The following is a 6,000-nucleotide window of genomic DNA, read 5'->3' as shown; positions in this document are numbered from 1 at the left end:
AAACTAACTCACCATGATCAAGTAGGATTTATACCAGGTATGCAGGGATGGTTCAACATTAGAAAAACAATCCATGTAATCAGTCACATAAATAAAAGACAAGAACCACATGATCTTATCAATTGATGCAGAAAAGGCATTTGACAAAGTCCAACACCCATTCATGATAAAAACTCTCAACAAAATAGGAATAGAAGGGCAATTCCTCAACATAATTAAAGGGCATTTATACAAAGCCAACAGACTACATCATCCTAAATGGAGAGAGTTTGAAAACATTTCCTTGAGAACGGGAACCAGACAATGATGCCCTTTATCACCATTCTTATTCAACATTGTGCTGGATGTCCTGGCCAGAGCAATTAGGCTAGAAAAAGAAATAAAGGGCATCCAAATTGGTAAGGAAGAAGTAAATGTATATTTGCAGATGATATGATCTTATACACAGAAAACTCCAAACAATCCACAAGAAAACTACTGGAATTAATAGAATAGAAGATTTCAGCAAAGTATCAGAATACAAGACAAATACACAAAAATCAATTGGATTCCTCTACACCAACAAAGAGAACTTCGAAGAGGAAATCACCAAATCAATACCATTTAGAATAGCATACAAGAAGATAAAATACTTAGGAATAAATCTAACCAGATATGTAAAAGACCTATACAATGAAAACTACAAGACACTACTGCAAGCAACCAAAAGAGACCTGCATAAGTGGAAAAGCATACCTTGCTCATGGATAGGAAGACTCAACATTGTGAAAATGTCAATTCTACCCAAAGCAATCTACAGATACAATGCAATCCAGATCCAAATTTCAATGGTATTTTTTAATGAGATGGAGAAACAAACCACCAGCTTCATATGGAAAAGTAAGAGGCCCTGGATAAGTAATGCATTACTGAAGAAGAAGAACAAAGTGGGAGGTCTCACACTAGCTGATCTTAGAACCTATTATACGTCCATGGTAGTCAAAACAGCCTGGTACTGGTACAACAGTGGATACATAGACCTATGGAACAGAATTGAGAATCCAGACATAAATTCATCCACCTATGAATAGCTGATATTTGACAAAGTCCCAAAGTCTGTTAATTTGGGAAGAGACCATCTCTTTAACAAATGGTGCCGGCATAACTGGATATCCATCCGCAAAAAACTGAAAGAAGACCCATACTCACACCATGCACAAAAACTAACTCAAAATGGATCAAAGACCTAAATATAAATTCAAAAATGATAAAGATCATGGAAGAAAAAACAGGGACAATGCTAGGAGCCCTAATACATGGCATAAACAGAATACAAACTGTAAGCAAACAATGCACAAACACCAGAAGAGAAACTAGATAACAAGGAGCTCCTAAAAATCAAACACTTATGCTCATCAAAAGACTTCACCAAAATAGTGAAAAGACAACCTACAGACTGGGAAAAAAATTTTGGCTATGACAAATCTGAACAGCATCTAATCTCTAAAATCTACAGATACTGCAAAACCTCAACAAAGGACGAATAACCCAATTAAAAAATGGGCAAAGGATATGAACAGGTGCTTCGCCAAAGAAGTCATTCAGGCAGCTAACAGACACATGAAGAAATGCTCACGATCATTAGCCATTAGAAAAATGCAAATCAAAACTACAATGAGATACCATCTCACCCCAACAAGGCTAGCATTAATCCAAAAAACACAAAATAATAAATGCTGGGGAGGTTGTGGAGAGACTGGAACACTTATACACTGTTGGTGGGAATATAAAATGGTACAACCACTTTGGAAATTGATTTGGCACTTCCTTAAAAAGCTAGAAATAGAAGTACCATACAATCCAGCTATCCCACTCCTTGGAATATATCCTAGAGAAATAAGAGCCGTCACACGAATAGATATATGCACACCCATGTTCATCGCAGCACTGTTCATTATAGCAAAAAGATAGAAACAACCTAGGTGCCCATCAATGGATGAATGGATAAACAAATTATGGTATATTCACACAATGGAATACTACGCAACGATAAAGAACAATGATGAATCCGTGAAACATAACATAGAGGAATCTGTAGGGCATGATACGGAGTGAATTTAGTCAGTCACAGAAGGACAAATATTGTATAAGACCACTATTATAAGAACTCAAGAAAAGTTTTAAACACAGAAGAAAACATTCTTTGATGGTTACAGGGGCAGGGAGGGAGGGAGAGGGTTATTCACCAACTAGATAGTAGACAAGAATTATCTTAGGTGAAGGGAAGGACAGCACACACTATAGGGGAAGTCAGCACAACTGGGCTAAACCAAAGCTAAGAAGTATCCTGAATACAACCAAACACTTCGAGGGACAGAATAGCAGGGGCAGGGATCTGGGGACCATGCTTTCAGGGGACATCTAGGTCAACAGGCATAACAAAGCTTATTAAGAAAATGTTCTGCATCCCACTTTGGTGAGTGGCATCTGGGGTCTTCAAAGCTAGCGAGCTGCCATCTAAGATGCATCAATTGGTCCCAACCCACTTGGAGTAGAGGAGAATGAAGAACACCAAAGACATAAGGAAAGTATTAGCCCAAGAGACAGAAATGGCCACATAAACCAGAGACTTCATCATCCTGAGACCAGAAGAACTAGATGGTGCCTTGGCCACCACCAATGACCACTCTGACAGGGAACACAATGGAGAGTCCCTGATAGAGCAGGAGAAAAGTGGGGTGCAGAACTCAAATTCTGGTAAAAAGACCAGACTTAATGGTCTGACTGAGACTGGAGGAACCCCAGAAAGCATGGTCCCTGGACTCTCTGTCAACCCAGAACTAAAACTATTCCCAAGGCCAACTCTTCAGACAAAGATTAGACTGGACTATGGGACATAAAATGATACTCATGAAGAGTGTGCTTCTTAGCTCAAGTAGATACATGAGACTAAATGGGCAGCTCCTGTCCAGAGGTGAGATAAGAAGGTAGAGAGGGTCAGGAGCTGGTTGAATGAACACGGGAAATCAGGGTGGAAAAGAGGAGTGTGCTGTCACAGTATAGGGAGAGCAATTAGCGTCACTTAACAATGTATGTATAAATTTTTGTATGAGAGACTAACTTGAATTGTAAACTTTCACTTTAAGTACAACAATAAAAAAAGAAGATGGAAGGAATATACAGAGTCACTGTACCAAAAAGAATTGGTCGACTTTCAACCATTTTAGGAGGTAGCATGAGATCAAGAATTGATGGTGAAGGAAGAAGTCCAAGTTGCACTGAAGGCATTGGTGAAAAACAAGACTCCAGAAATCGACGGAATACCAATTGAGATAACTACTCTCCTTTTGAGAAACAGCTTTTGGCTTGTTACTGGGCCTTAGTAGAGACTGAACGCTTAACCATGGGACACCAAGTCACCATGCAGCCTGAGCTGTCCATCATGAACTGGTTGTTGCCTGACCCACAGAGTCATAAAGTTGGACGTGCAAAGCAGCACTCTATCATTAAATGGAAGTGGTATATGTAAGATCAGGTCCAAATAGGACCTGAAGGCACAAGTTGCTTGAGGAAGTGGCCCAAATGCCCATGGTCTCCACTCCTGTCACATTACCTTCTATCTCCCTGTCTGCACCTATGGCTTCATGGGGAATTCCTTATGATCAGTTGACTGAAGAAGAGAAAACTCATGCCTGGTTTACAGATGGTTCTGCGTGATATGCAGGTACCACTGGAAAGTGGACAGCAGCAGCACTACAGCCCCTTTCTGGAACCTCCCTGAAGGACAGTGAATGGAAATCCTCCCAGTGGGCAGAACTTGGAGGAGTTCACCTGGTTGTTCACTTTGCTTGGAAGGAGAAACGGCCAGATGTGCAATTGTATACTGATTCATGGACTGTGGCCAATGGTTTGGCTGGATGTTCAGGGACTTGGAAGGAACATGATTGGAAAATTGGTGACAAGGAGGTATGGGGAAGAGGTATGTGGATAGACCTCTCTGAATGGGCCAAAGAAGTGAATATATTTGTGTCTCTTGTGAATGCTCAACAAAGGGTAAACTCACCAGAGGAGGATTTTAACAATCAAGTGGATAGGATGACGCCTTCTATGGAAACCAATCATGCTCTTTCCCCAGCCACTCTCATCATTGCCCAATGGGCTAATAAACAAAGTGGCCATGGTGGCAGGGATGAAGGTTATGTATAAGCTCAGCAACATGGACTTCCACTCACCAAGATCAACTTGGCTACAGCCACGGGTGCATGCCCAATCTGCCAGGAGCAGAGACCAACACTGAGTCCCTGATATGGCATCATTCCTTGAGGTGATCAGCCAGCAACCTGATGGCAGGTTGATTACATTGAACCACTTCCGTCATAGAAAGGGCAGCATTTTGTTTTTATCGGAATACTTACTCTTTATATGAATTTACCTTCCCTGCCCTCAATGCTTCTGCCAAATCTACCATCTGTGGACCTACAGAATGCCTTATCCACTGTCCTGGTATCCCACACAGCATCACTTTTGGATCAAGGGGCTCACTTCACAGGAAATGAAGTGTGGCAATGGGCCCATGCTCACGGAATTCACTGGTCTTACCATGTTCCCCATCATCCTAAAGCAGCTCGCTTGACAGAATGATGGAATGGCCTTCTAAAGACACAACTACGGAACTAGCTAGGTGGCAATACCTTGCAGGGCTGGGGCAATATTCTCGAGGAGGCTGTATATGCTCTAAACCAGTGTCCAATATATGGTGCTGTTTCTCCTGTAGCCAGAATTCATGGCTCCAGGAATCAAGGGGTGGACAGGGGAGTGGCACCACTCACTATTACCCCTAGTGACCCACTTGTGAAATTTTTGCTTCCTGTCCTCATGACCTATGCTCTGCAGGTCTAGAGGTCTTAGTTACAAAGGGAGGTGAGGTGTGATCACTTTTGTGTGTGGCTTTTCTAGCCATGTTCTTGTAACTCCCACCCAAGTGATTGGGTGAGACTGTGTGAAAGTGTAATTGTGGTCCACCAAAGGGATTGGTTAGTTTTGCCATCCCACTGGGGTTGAAATGAGCCACCCTAGAGGTGGGAAAGGAGAAGATACCACCACCACCAAGGAAGAAAAGCCAGGAGCCAGCACATCTCCTTCAGACTCCAGTTACCTGTGCTGAGAAGCTCCAGAACCAGGAGACAGAGAGAGAGAGAGAGAGCTCAAGAACTGGCAGCAGAGACCTGACATCAGAGACCCAGCAGCAGAGACCCATCAGCAGGAGATGGCATGGTGGGCTTCCTGGCCCATGGGGAGAGAAAGCTGAGTGACTTTGGGGAGAGGCCTAGGGTCAAGGAGAGGTGTGCCTGCAAGCGCAGCTGGGAAGAGGCTGTCCTGATGGAAGAGCTGTATCCTGAGTGTCCCTGAGCCTGAATTGTAACTGTTACTTCCCTAATAAACCTCATAATCATGAGTATTGTTTATGAGTTCTATGTGGCCATTGCAATGAATTATCGAACCCAGCAGAGGAGAGAGTGCTGTGGCAGAGATGGTTGTTTTCAGAGTTGGTAAAGATGGAGAGAGAGGAGGCATGTCTGACCTCCACCTCATAGGAATCAGCCTTGGGTTGCTGATCTTGATTCTCTTTCCCCTTCGTGAGAGGAGGTAAGACACTGCCCCCATGCCGTTTTTATGGGAGGAATGCTCTCACGTGGCGACACATCCCTAATTCCCTTGAATTGGTGAGGTCCACGTGTATACTCACCATTTATGTTGTTGAAGAAAGGTATTTGCAATGAAGAAGACATTGGTCTTGCAAAATTCTATCATAGGATCTCCAGAATCATTTCTGTCACCAAGACCATATTTTCTAACTATTGATCCTTCTTCTTTGCTTCCAACTTTCACATTCCAATTGCCAGTAATTATCAACGTTTCTTGATTGCATGTTTGATCAATTTCAGACTGCAGAAGTTGGTAAAATCTTCAATTTCTTCATCTCTGGCCTTAGTGGTTGGTGCATATATTTGAACAATAGTC

The sequence above is a fragment of the Trichechus manatus genome, unplaced genomic scaffold (assembly GCF_000243295.1).
Source record: "Trichechus manatus latirostris isolate Lorelei unplaced genomic scaffold, TriManLat1.0 scaffold00002, whole genome shotgun sequence".
NCBI classification, from domain to species: domain Eukaryota; kingdom Metazoa; phylum Chordata; class Mammalia; order Sirenia; family Trichechidae; genus Trichechus; species Trichechus manatus.
Note: the sequence above shows the minus strand (reverse complement) of the source record.